General features: G+C 47.3%; 2 long non-coding RNA genes across 3 annotated transcripts in view; one reads left to right on the forward strand and one right to left on the reverse strand.

The window, feature by feature from the left end:
• Positions 1–11,155, reverse strand: LOC135294684 (uncharacterized). Of its 2 annotated transcripts, none has more exons than XR_010356765.1 (3): positions 10,883–11,155; positions 7,577–9,902; positions 1–7,014 (listed from the first exon to the last, which is right to left on the reverse strand). It is a non-coding gene; the product is annotated as an uncharacterized LOC135294684 (long non-coding RNA). The 2 variants fall into 2 exon arrangements; XR_010356767.1 differs by having other exon boundaries at positions 26–5,059.
• LOC135294683 (uncharacterized) overlaps positions 10,841–13,240 on the forward strand; it is a 17,702-nt gene continuing 15,302 nt past the window's right edge. Inside the window, exons 1-2 of the long non-coding RNA XR_010356764.1 lie at positions 10,841–10,968; positions 11,757–11,900. This is a non-coding gene — a long non-coding RNA (uncharacterized LOC135294683). The remainder of the gene's footprint in view (positions 10,969–11,756; positions 11,901–13,240) is intronic.

Below are 13,240 nucleotides of genomic sequence, written 5' to 3' on the forward strand. Positions count from 1 at the left end.
CCCAGGAAGGGCAAAGGCCATTGAGCTAAGCCATTTAGCAGCATTTATTTATATCCTTGGTTCAATAATTTGAGTCTTGCCCAAAAGCATCAGGCTCCTGAGGGCTGGGTAATATTGTCCAGCTGGAAAAAAAACCACAACACAACAGGTATTAGCAGAAAAATAGCCTTTTAATGGAAATGAACACCTTTAAGGGAAAATGCATTCCTTTTCTCTACATTTCAACCACACATGTACATACCAAAGAAATTCTGAAATATTCTATGTAAATGGTCATAAAAATATTTTCTAGGGGGAATACTTAAAAGAGTTCTCAAGGTCTCAGGACATATATTACTCTCAGTTGCACCAGCATGCCTTTCTGTAGAAGCCTACCTATTCTATTAAAATAGAATTTGTCCCCCACTCATGAATCCTAAAACCTTTCTTCTGGCAGGCACAACCCATTTTGTAAGAATGCTGGCCCCGTAGGTAAGGTGAGTTCACACTTGTGTAACTAAAGCCTATGTTGAAACACACATACACACCGAGGGACAAAGATGATGTCACGGCACAGCTGTTTCTGCAACACAGCTGGTTGTCTGGCTTCCCTATACAAATCCTGCTCCTTCTGAGCTGCACTGAAGCCGGTGGTAAAACTGTCAATTGGAAGTTGCAGCTTGTCCCTGCCTGGTGTGTGGTGCTTAGGCTGTCCCTGCAAAAGCTGACAGAGCCCTTCCGCTGCACTACGTAAACTGTGGAGAAAGGCACTGGTGCTCCCAAAGAAGCTGTTTACTTACACAGTTGCCTGCTGGTACTTATTTACAGAGTCCTACTGACAGCCACCAAGTCTGCTTGTATAGCTCTGGAGACAGTTCAAACTCTCTGTTCCCAGGCAAGTGATTAATGGTGTATGGAGAGAAATTGTGACTGAGGATAAAACTGAGCTTTCAAAACAAGAGCCTCTGATCTCAAACTGAACAAACATTTCCCCTTGCCTGTGTCAGCTAGTTTGATTTCCAACAAAAGAGCAGATTGCTTGGGAAACCACAGTCACGCCAGTGAATTACTTTCCTACAAGCCAGAGAATTCTCTCAAGCACCCTGCCCGGCTCTCTCAAATCAGGTTGAAGGCAGAGCTCCCTCTGCAAGCAGCTAGTGCAAATGACGCTCAGAGGAAGGTGTCCCAGCTCAGATCTTGTAAGGAACAAGACAAAACTCTTCAGAGCCCCACCTCCTTATTAACCCTTAACTTATAAATAGCCATAGGGCAAACTCATGCTTGGAAGATGCACCCAATCCTGCCAGCAGCAGATCCAAACATGAAGGCGTCAAGGGAACAGTTAAATCACCCTCTGAAAGGACTGCAGAAGCCAGAACAGTATTTTCTCACAGTTTCAAAACATCTCTGAACAGGAAAGAATTACTGGCATTGGCAAAGAGGTGCTCCATACAAACAGGTCTGTGGCAGCAAAACAGAGAGCGCTGCGATAGCAGGAGCCCAAGGCACAGTGTCTGGATGGCTTGGTCAGATAAGGCCAGCCTTGCCCTGTGCCCCATCCACAGAAAGTATGAAATGTGCTGGGTGATTAAAAACAGCTCTGAAAGCCCGTGGGTTTTAGCCTACATGTACAGAGCACACATGCAATATAGACTCATATATGTGCACGCACACACACACACACACACACACACACCATTACTCGTGCTGTGGAAAGTGCATCCAGCCCGAAGCCATTGCTCAGGCTCTGCCAGTAACTGATGGGATCTTGCTGAAAAGTGCTCTAAGCACAGGTTTAACTCTGTGTGAGCCTCTTCCAGCTGAGCCCATGGAGAACGCCGCTATTGTGAGGGCCAGAGCTTCCTGCCATGCCAGCACACGCAAAGGCTGACGTTTCATAAGCCGCCTGCCATGGGGAGGACAAAGTCCCGTTGAGTGGGCATTGGCTCTGCCTCCCCTAGCAGATAGCAAGGGATCAGCTGAACTCGAGTTTGGCAGCCTCCCATGGTATGGCACAAAGCTAGCCAAGCATGTGAGGCAGAGCCATTATCAGTGCCCTGTTCCTAACAAAGTGAAGACATTCTCTTTCATCTCAAACTAATATTTGTCCCTGTTCTTTCCAAGTAGAGGAAAAAAGACAAACGCTGTGCCAGATCCCCTGCTGTGATACATATCTCCTAATCTCTGGCTTGTATGGTTACAGGGAGGCTGCAGGCATGGGAAAACACTTAAACATCCGAATCCAGAATAACATCCTGAAATCAAGGTGTACAGTAGAAACAATAAATAAAGGTTCTTTGGGAAGGAGGGAAGACAAAATTACTAAATTCCTTGTGTTTTCCCACCACAATGGCTAAGGAAGTTAAAGTTTACAGAGGACAAGTGAAGAAGGCTGGTCCAGTCCCTTTTGGGAGAAAGAAGGTCCTGACTGCCCAGATTCCATATCCTGCTATCTCCTCAGTTGCCTTTATTACCAGAGGCAGGAAAGATGAAGTTCTAAGACTTTTCTCAGCACTTTAGTCCTGATTTAGGGGACAGACAAGTCAGCCTCATGAGTTTGCCAAGATACTGAGTGCTGAAGGAACTTATTTCTGCAGAGAGTAATCCTGATTTTGCATGACCATTGTGTATTTTCTTTATAACTTGAACTAGATTCACTTGAATTTCTACTTAAAAATAATCCACCTGTAAACACCGACTTAGAGCTAAGCTGAACCTAAGTGATGTGACATAAACTAGAGACAGACACCCTGTTACTGCTAGGATGCTGAATATTTTACACAGAGCTCTTCTGGGAAGCTGCTTGCATATCTATTGGCCATGATGTAGTGGAGATGCTGAGTCCATAAGCACTGAGTTGCAAGGTCCTGGTTCTAGGCAGGCAAAACAGGATACCTGATTACAGAGGGGTGTCTGTTCCTCTGCAAAGGGTAGACCAAGACTCCAATAAGCAGGGAGGCAGGAGAGAGGCACAGCTCAGGGGGTCACTGGGAACTAGTTCAGAATGACCTGAGGATGATGAGACTGCCCTCATGTCTTCAACCATGTGAGCCCTCAAGGAATCCCAATGGAGAAGGCACTAGAGAAGATTTTGCTCTGTGTGATTGCAGCTCCCTGAGTCAGCCAGTTGTGGAAATAGAGAACTAATGTTCATTCAACACATTTTGCAGTTAGCTCTTGTCCAGAACCAGTTGATGACACATGGCCTCTGAACTGTGCAGAGTGGCAGAGAGAAAAAGAGATGAAAGCTCCTGTATGGCTCATGCCAGCAGTAAGCATACATAAATGGACTACAGATACCAAGAGACAGGTTTCAAATCAGTCTCAGGTCTTTTGCACCTATGTCTCCCCTGAACTGGAGCTATTTCACATCCAGCCAACTCAGAGCACAGGCAAGGAGGTGGGCTTTGCCCCCACTGCCTGTGGAAGCATGTGCCCTTGCTTGCTTCAGGAAAGAATGAAAGTATGCAGTGAGCCTGAAGCAGGGCAGACTTTCCGCTGTGGTTTTTATTCATGTCCAGGCTTCCCCAGTCTTTGCAGATATGGGCCTCTTCATACCATCTCCCTGTGGTGCTGGCTGGAGGAGGGGATGGGGAGCAGAGTGACAGAGAGCTGGTGATAAAATGGACCATACAGCCCTGGAGTGCCGGGTGCCCTTTACTCACCAGCTTTCCTTTCCCTTAGGAGCCTGCTAAACTTTTGATCTTTGCAGGTTACTACAGACCTGTGACACAGCACCTGCACCCCTGAAGCAAAGGCAGCGTTGGCTGGGTGACTCTGGAGATGTGAGCAGGTTCCTGGTCAAAGGGATACATCAGGAATGCAGAGATACCCAGCACCACACAGGGGACAAAGACCAACATCACAGCCAAGAGGTTACAGGGCAGGCTGGGCAGCTGTGTGCAGCCTGTGGGGTCACTCCTCAGTCTATTCCAGGCACTCCTTCTGCATCCGGGAGACAAGGGTCACTGCAGTCCTTTCGCAGGGTGCCAGTGAAGCAGTAGGGAAAGAGCCAAGGTAAACTCTTGAAGAAAAGCAAAATCCATCACAAACACAACTGACTGAGCCCAGCAGGAGCAGGCGTGTGCTCGCTCTTGTCCTTTTAAACAACATTCAGCGACGTAGTGTTACAAACCAGTGGCTGCCTCCCAGGAGGCAGGAGTCCTGGCTGCTATGGCCAGCCGTGCCAGCCCCTTTGCTTTTTGGCTTTGCCTAGGCCACATGACCTCTATGTTTCTGTTTCCCTGCTATTACAGCATGTGGCAAAGCAGAGGGACTCCTTCCAAAACCTTTGCCCTCTTTGAGAGGACCAGCAAAGGACCAATTCAACTTGGCACTGGCCAGCGAAGACAGGGACAGCAAAACGCCAGTGTCAAGTATGCAGGCTGCCTGCAGAAGTGCTTGGAGCACAGATCCTCAGGAATTAAATCCCCAGGGAAACAGTCACTGTTGCCCATCTATTTACTTCCAGCCACAGAGCTCTGCCTCCACAGGGCCAATATGCCGAGTGCTGAAAGGCAGAGACTTGGGCATCTGTCTCTACATGGTACCTGGACGTGCTGGACACAAGCCAAATATCTAAGATACACCTGAGACCTATGGCCTGACCCACCCTCTGCCAGTATCTCAGCTTCCATCCCTCAGCCAGGGCAATTCTGCAGCTGGTGGAGCCCCATCTGCTGGGGTCTTAGCCCATGCACCCTTTTTATCACAGCACATGCCCTTCATGAGCCTCCTGTGTCTGCCAGGCTGAGCAGCCACAGAGGAGAAACCCTCTGTGTAAGAGAAAAAGCTTCAGAAAGGCTTCACAGCAGAGAAACCAGACTGGCTCTCTTCTACCCCCTCACAGAGCTGAGATGACCAGCTATTTCAGCTAAGGGGACCCTTCCCTGGGTGGCTGGCACCTGGGGATCTCACCTGTAAGTCTTCATTTTTTCCTGTGTGTCAGTCAAGTGAAATTATTCACAGATGTTTTTTAAAGTCCTGGATGCTATCTTACCAGAGACTGTCTTCTTTAATTGTGTTCCTGGTTGACAGCCTGCCAGGGCCTCTGCACCATGTCCAGGAGTCAATATTTTATCTAGAAGTTCAAGGGAAGCTTGGTGAAAATTGTGCTAGCCTTGAAATGCCAAAGGTAACTCGTAAATATTTCCTTCCTCTCCTTCCTGAAATGTTGCTAGTAGAAATGTATTTTCTGAAAGGAAATGGCTCCAGACCTAGGCTAACAGCTGGGGAGATTTTTCATGGAAATCAGTGCCCTGAGGCTCTGTATCACTTTCATCTGTCTTTCCAAAATTCCCCACCTTTATGGAGACCAAATGCATCACTCTTCCAGGGAGGTGAAGGGAGAGCAGCTCTCCAGCAGAGGAAAATGTGCTCATCCTGAAAAGGTTTCTTTGTTCTCATTGCACGGGATCGTTTTTCTCCTGTGCAGCAGACTTATGTGAGGAACAGCAGTGGCACAGGGCATAATGATTCCATTTTGTTTAATAATTAACTCACATGGTCTCCGGGTGCCACGCGTTCCAGCAGACGCTGCAAGGCTGTGCCAGTGAGAGAGCCAAGCAGCAGGTGGGCAATAAGGAAAAACCCATTTCTCCTGCTCACTGATGTTGTGCCCTGAGCAGTTCTGGGGTCGTGTTACCTGAAGTGTGCTGTCCCAACAGCTCTTAGAACTATGCAGGCTCAGAGTATTTTACCAAAACAACCGATACTGCAGTGAATTTTTTCAATGGGGAACATACAGCAACTAATTCAAAGAGCAAAGCCAAACTATGCAGTAGGAGTGAATGGAAGCCAAAATTCATCTCACTGCTTTTTTCCCAATTTTCCAGCTGCCATCAAGAAGCTCTGTCTTTCAACCCATCTCTGCTTGGTTTGCAAATGGCCAGGAAATGCTTTACAGTGAAAAGATACATGCTTCAGGAGAATTTGCTGAAAACTTTTCACCAGACTTTTCTCAAATGTACTGCTGGTTCCTCAGAACCAGATAATTTTCGGAGAAAGATGTTTTCAAAGAACTTGTCAGCTTGAGATACTGCTGAGGGAACCCCTTTTTTAAGTATCATAACATTTAAATTTGTTTTAAAGAAAAGAAATTACTACAGATATACAATACTTAGTTGTCAGTACAATAATACTTAGTTGTTAAAAACCATAAGGCTAGATATAGTAAGATGGTTCTAAAAAGGTTCACTTTAAGGTTACTGAAATGAAATATTGCAAAAAGTGCTTCCTTTCCCCTAAAAATATATCAATTATTTTAAATATTAGAGATCTAAACTTTTTCTCCAAATATAAGGTAGACCTCTTTCCACAATATCTTAAACATTTGGGAAAGGGGAAATCTGTTTCAGCTCAGCTTGGCTTTTAAAAAAACAGAAAACAATAAAGTAGAATGGGCTGGAAAACCCCAAAAATCTCAACCAGAATCCTTTCCTTGAGTGAAAGGAACCCTAAGGTTATGAGACACTCTTGCAGTCAAGGCTGAGGCAGCTGTAGTTTTAGCAGCACTTCCCTTCCTGACCAAACGCCTGAGATGCCATCAAGTCCACATTGCCTGGGACCCGAATTCTGTTCCTTTATCTCTGTCTATTTTAAGGCATATCCCATACACGGTCCTTTCAGCTCCTCACAGTCAGGAATGTGGCTCTTCCTGGAAACCACCTGCTCAGGGAGACAGCTGGGCTTTTCCTGAGGGCCGGATCTACGCCGCAGCCCTCCCGGGTGGGTCAAGGTGTCCTCCTCGCAGGGTTTCACAGCCTCAGCGCTCGGGGCAGACCAACAAATGTGGGAGGCGCTTTGGTTTACACAGTTACAACTTGTCACCAGCCTTCAGGCATGAGATCATGGTACAGGTACAACCTGGCACCCGCATTCTCCCCACCTGCTCAACACGAGTTTCCTTTGCAGGCCTCCTCTGCCCTCTGCACTCATCAGGCTGTGAGTCCTGCTGATCGCTGGTGCCAGGTGACTGCTGCTCCATGGCCTGTGGAGGCTGCCAGCCAAGCTTTGTCACCCTGCCTCTCCAATGGTCTGAAATGACCTTCAAGAGATTGGCTGCAAGGTGAAAGTACACTAGCAGGTTGAAGCTGGTCACTCAACATCCAGGGATTAGCATAAATGAGCAAACAAAGCTGGTTTGATTTGTCTGCAAGACATTCTCATCTAAAATTCAGAGCTGCAAGCCCCAAAGCAGAAGCTAAGAAGAGCCAAAGGCCAAGGTAACTCAAATTCAGAGGGCTGAAGGACTCTTGACTGGGCTACCTGGGACAAGGATGAGAGCCAGTGAGAAGTGGGAGAATATTACTGCAGACCATGTTTAACTGGGTAAACAGGGTACTGAAGTCTGGATGTCAGTCAGTGCCCTATCTTCTCTTCTACAGTCAGCCCCATGGAAATTCTGTATGATGGCATCATCCTTGGTTCAAAGAGGGAGAGAAAAAGTCCAAACCACCTCAGTAATGGACAAGTTCCAGAGCAAATCCTTGAAAATTCTCCCCCAGCTGAATGTCCTAGTAATGTTCCAGTGGTTCCTGAGAGCCCTCATACAGATTTTATCTGCCCCGTGACTGCTGAATTGGATCATGTTACTTACCCTCTGAGTACCCAGCCAAGAACAGACTCGCTGGGGGGATGCACAAATGCACATTGGCACCACAAGATCAGGTAGTTTCTTAATTCCTTCAGAGGAGGGTTGAGTGATCTGGGAAGAGGAAAGTGTGGAGGATCTCAAGAAACTTCAAATCCCTGCTTTTTTGCTCAGCAGCACCACATACCTCCTGTGATGCCAGGTCTGTAAAGCTGGTGCCCAAGCTCAGGGCATAGTGAGGAATTATAGCTAAAGTTCTCCCTCTTCAGTCCTTGAACATGCAAAGGGTGGCTCCACAATTCCTCCCAGGGCCATCCAGCTCAATGATGTGTGACTAACTCTTTCATTGACCAAAGACCAACCACTTCCCTCATGTGACCTTACATAACTGTTCATCTATTCCGTTAATGAATGGAGCTTGAGAAAATTTCCATTGCCCAAGGCCCTTAGGGGAAAATGCGTGAGCACTGTCTCCACCTTTTGTGTGCCGATGTGGGATTTTCCTATGGATTAACTGAGTACAGTAGTATTATTTTTTGGTTGCTGTCATTGGTGACTGAAATGGTAAGCTAACTGTTGAGTGCCAAGGGGGTGGGGGAAAAAAAAAAAAAAAGGAGTCTCTGCCTGAGCCAGAGGAAACAGGAGACTCCCCCTGCTAGGAGGAGCAACAGGGACGTCATTGCATCACCAGTGTGGTCAGGGACTGCAGCTATTCCCAGGCAAAAGCTGCTCTGTTTATTCAGCCCTGAACGGAGCCAAAACACTTCCCAGCTTCTCCTCACTCCCTGCAGAGATCCAGCAGCGCCAGCCTGCTGGCATCCTAGGGGCCAGACCCAGTCCTGGGGCTGGCAAACATTCTCCCTGGCCTGCCATAGTCAGGATGCAGCAGTCTGATGCTGGTAGCAGCAGAGAGATCCTCATGGGTATATTGGCATGTCAGAGGTACCCACCCCAGCATTTACAGCAGGTAGGAACCGGCAGGGAGATGGGAATACTCCAGTATTTCTAAAAGCCCCTACCAATGCTTCAGATTTCCCCATTTTTACCACATCACTGTGGTGCTGCCTAAGATAGAAATTATTTCTACATAAAAGTCCTTCTGCCAGTGGAAGACTGGGTAGGGGAGAGCTCAATCTCTCCCCAAGCAGTGTCATGCATGCAAAAGTGCTTGCAAGTGCTAGCGACACATGATTTTCAGAAATAGGATTCATGTTTTTCTTCAGAAATAGGATTCATGTTTTTCTCTGAGGATGTACTTTGGAACCAAGGAATATTTTGGATGTGCAGTGTGGCCTCCCCATGGTGTGGGCTACAAATTTCAGGTTTTAGGAATGTTGCTGAAGCTAACAAAGGTGGCTAGCTTGAGCAGGACATGACTGGACTACCATGATGGATGGGAGTGGCAGCACTGAAATTATGGAGGATGCTCCTTTTTCAGTTTATGGGGAGAAAATGCAAATGTTGCTCAGGCTCCTGTAATGCCTGGTCCATGCGCAATGGTAAGTAAATATTTAACTGCAGAAAGAACATTGCCTTCCAGAGACTGAAGCACTCAAGTTAATCAGTTCCAGACTATATTCAAGTCATGGGTGTCAAGAGGACAATGCAGGTTCAAAAGCCTTGAGGATGTTCAAAGTCTGCTATTACACCTCAGCAATTGCCATATCTTCCCTGGGATGCTAAAAAGGAGGATATTTTCACCTGCTGAGAAGGCAGGATGATGAACTCACTCAAAGACATGCTTCATAGGGTGGGGGAAGGGCTGAAGATATGGCAAACAGGAGTTTGATGATCGTCTTGTTGCATCCAGATGGTGCTTCAGAAGCTTGGGAGAGGAGGCTGCTGCAGCAGCTGGACTGGGAAAGCCCTCAGGCAGGTCTGGAGACATTCCCTGCCCTGGCAGCCCATGGGATGTTCACCATCAGAAATTACAGAAGTTGCCACTGGTAGGAGTTCTCAGGCTTTGGAAAGTGCTCAGTTTCTGCCAGACCCTCCTCTTACACAACATATTTCCAGTTGTTCTTTTATGCAAGTATAGTTTGTTCTCATCTGTCTTTCCCTTACAAAGCCAGTTCATTTCCTTCAGAGATTATGCACAGAAGGTTGTTAGTACTCATGTCTCTAATAAAACAAGTTTCTACAGATATGATGTAGTTCATATTTTCATATAATGTCTGTAGGGCTTGTGCTTCACTCTTGGAGCATTGGAAAGAGGCTTGGCTTTCAGCACCCTTTGTCCCACCAGTATGACAGTTGATGAGCTGGGATCTTGGCTGCTCTTGGCTGCTAATTCACCTCTGACTTCTGCTGCTGCTTTGGAGTTGAGACATCTCTGTGGAGAAAAAAAAACGCTTCAAGAATATATTTATCTTTGGGTCCATCTGTCCTCTGATGTATTCCCCACAAAACCCCTTGAGGTTCAAGGCACATATTTTCAGTCTCCTGTTCCAGACACTATTCTCTAGAGCCCATTTTGCTTTAAAGGGCCTCATTTAAAGTTGGGAGGAGAAAGGAGGAAAGGGATTCAGTGTCCTAGTCCATTTGGATGACTGTACATCTCTTAAGTGCTTCAGCCAAAGCACTCATCATTTACTATTTGGAGTGCTTTTTTTTAACAGTCAAGAGTCATGTATTTTTTCATGAAATTGCAGTGTTTGTGTATTATTCAAAGCTCAACACCTCCTAGAGAAATGACAAATCAGAATAATGGTAAACTGAATTCAGGTCACAAAACAAAAAAGCAAAAGTCTGTGTTGCTGTTTCTCACTTTGGATTTAAATCCTCTGGACTGAACAGCCCTTACCAGGCACTGTGTAAAGTTTTTTCCTAAAATAAGATGACAGGGGTCAGGGGCCCAAGCTAAGCTGATTAGCACAGCTAAAGCCGTATCACATTGCTACAGTGGGGTCATATGATTGATCACTGGGATAAATATTTAGGAAGCTTCCCAAGGGAAGGGAAGGGACTGGCCACAGAAACCAGACAAAATGGGCAACAGGATGGGTCTGATACCATTCACCTGCCATAAAACAGATCAAAAAAGCAGGGGTAGTTCTGCCATGGGCATTACCCCTGCCCTCAGCTTCTCCTTTGAACACGTGTTCTGCCGCACAGGACTCTGCATCCCCTTCACTGACAGGCAGCTTCTTCAGCAGGCAGGACAGAGAGATGTCACTCTGAGCCACACAGCCCCCATCCCGCCAGGCTTTGGTGGCTCAGGTCCCTCCTGCTCCCCTGTCCCTGCAGCCAGGGACAGCCCAGTGCTCGCTGCGTGCTCCCAGCAGGGCAAGTGGCCTTTCTGTGGGCTCTGACCTTCCGTAGGCAGCAAGGGATCCTCCGTGAAGGGCAGGCGGGCCAGGAAGCTCCAAAGGGGCTCTGGCAGCCCCCAAACCATGACAGTATGTGGACAGTGTGTGGGGGAGAGTGGAACTGAGCTCCACTCAGCCCCTGGCTCCTCCTCTAGGGCCAGGTTGTGCCCCTGGTGGTGCTGGGCCTCTGTTAGGAGCCTGCTGCTGTGCTGGCCTCAGGGACCAGAGAGGCCTCTGGGCCCCCTCTTTCTACCATAAAATGGGCAACATTTTACAGCTTTACAGCAACATTTTACAGCTTACAGCTGAGTCAGACCCTGGCTGTGCTTTTGGAGGCCCAGGCCACCATAAGCGCAGCCAGGGTCTGACTCAGCTGTAAACCTGCTCACCATGAGGCACTCAGAGCCCTGACATGAAAAGTTTCCCAAGCTCCCTCCATAACTCGCAGCAACCAAAATTGTCACTGGGAGGGCTGAGATACAGGAAGGAGGGAGGTGCTGCCCCAGTGACCACCTTGGGGCCCTGCTGCAGCCCCCAGGAAGGCTCCTAAATCCTGCTGAGACCTGGGTGCCTAAAAGACACTGGAGCAAGGCACAGGAATTTAGAAGGATAAACATGAAAACAAGGAGGTTGTGGGCAATGGAAAGTGAGCACACAGCCATCCTGGAGAACCTGTATTATTAAACAGGTGTGAATGCCAGCTGCCAGCTGCTCTGGAGGGGATGGAGGACATTTGTTTTCCATGCATGTGGTGCTTTTACAAAACCTTTCCCCCATCAAACTTAAAAAATGAAGCTGCCAGAAGTTAACCTTCTCCTCTAACCCCAGTTTTACCAGCTCTCATTTCTTCACTGTTTTCCTTTCCTGCCTTGTTGCAGACTGAGGTTGTTTGCCAGAAAATAAGACAAAGGCTTGTTGCTGCCAGAATCTGCCCTTCCAACAACAAGGAATAGCAGTAAGTGAGCAAGTAGGAACACACAGAGCTGTACAGAGAGCAGAAGAGAATGGCTCCTATTATTTTGGTAAGTTGCTGTTGACTTTGAGGCAGGACTCTCAGGGAAAGGTAACAGCTGGTGTTAGATAAATGATACAGCTAGAAAAAACAGAAGAGCTTTTAGACACATAAATCCTTCTTCTGAGTTGAAGCAAAAGGTTGCAAACATCAGCCTAAGCACAGATTGGAAAAGTTTCCTCTAAGTCTCTTTGGGGAAAAAGGAGGCTTCACAGGGAAGGAACTTGCCTTTCTTCAGGGAGCAAAATGGGCTGGATCCTCGATCCCAGCTCTTCTGCATTGGGATGGTGCTTCCCCACCTGTAGAAAGCATGGCTGTTGCTGAATCCACCAAACAAAACCTGTTAAGCTACTCCAATAGCACCCCCAGTACTTGTGCATCATTGGCAGATGCTCTGCCCCATTGCATCGCTGCACACGAGCAGTTTGCAAGTGCCACTCAGGCACAGACTTGTGAAGTTGAGCTGTGATTTACACTGGCCCCAGACATTTCAGGTCAGCTTATGCAATTGCCTAATTCAGTCTTTGGTGCAAACATTCATTGTATTTTACAAAAAAAAACAACAGAAAAGAGCCATTTTTAGGGAGAAGAACCAGGGCTGAGCACAGCTCAGGAACTTTATTTGCACTAGAAGAAGCAGGTGAATTAAGGAGGCTCAGCATAAAAATGCTTTTGAGCTGAGATGTGATGATAGTCAAAGAAGCAAATATGCTCTGCCAGATTGCAGGGTCAAGCAGCAGTAGTAAACTGACTAATGTCAAAATGGCCAAAGGACTGGTCTCAGGAACAGCAGAAAGTTCTGGGATCTGTACATCTGCTTGGTTTAAACTGCAGCACCATTTGTCCTTGGGCACATGCCTTGGCTTTGACACAGTGCAGTGGGGATCACACAGGAGACTGCACTCAAGTATAATCACGTTGTGTGCCACGGGAGAAACCCAGCAGCCTGTGGGTAGCAAACTCTGTCCCTGGTGCTCAGCCACACAATTTTCCTGTTGCACAGCACGGACACTTTCTGACTTGCTGTCTCAGACCTGCCTCACCTTCTGCTTTCCCTCTGTCACAAAACTCTGGAGATGCTTCTCCAGCGACAACACTATTTTGTTCAGGAGGGAAAAACCTAGGTCTGATCCACCCTGCTATCAACAAGCAGGTGTCTCAGATAGTAACAAAAGAACCAGCATCAATAATGGAGAGGGGAGAGAGAGATAGAGGTGCAATGAAGTGGAGAGAGGGAAGCCAATCAACCTAATGAAATAAGGTACAAGGTTAGTGAAGGGCTATTTATAGACTCCAACTGGTTCAGCCTCGTGCACTTAGAGGCTGGTTCAAACTGGCTTCTTAACAGCA

This window comes from Passer domesticus, chromosome 2, assembly GCF_036417665.1.
Source record: "Passer domesticus isolate bPasDom1 chromosome 2, bPasDom1.hap1, whole genome shotgun sequence".
NCBI classification, from domain to species: Eukaryota; Metazoa; Chordata; class Aves; order Passeriformes; family Passeridae; genus Passer; species Passer domesticus.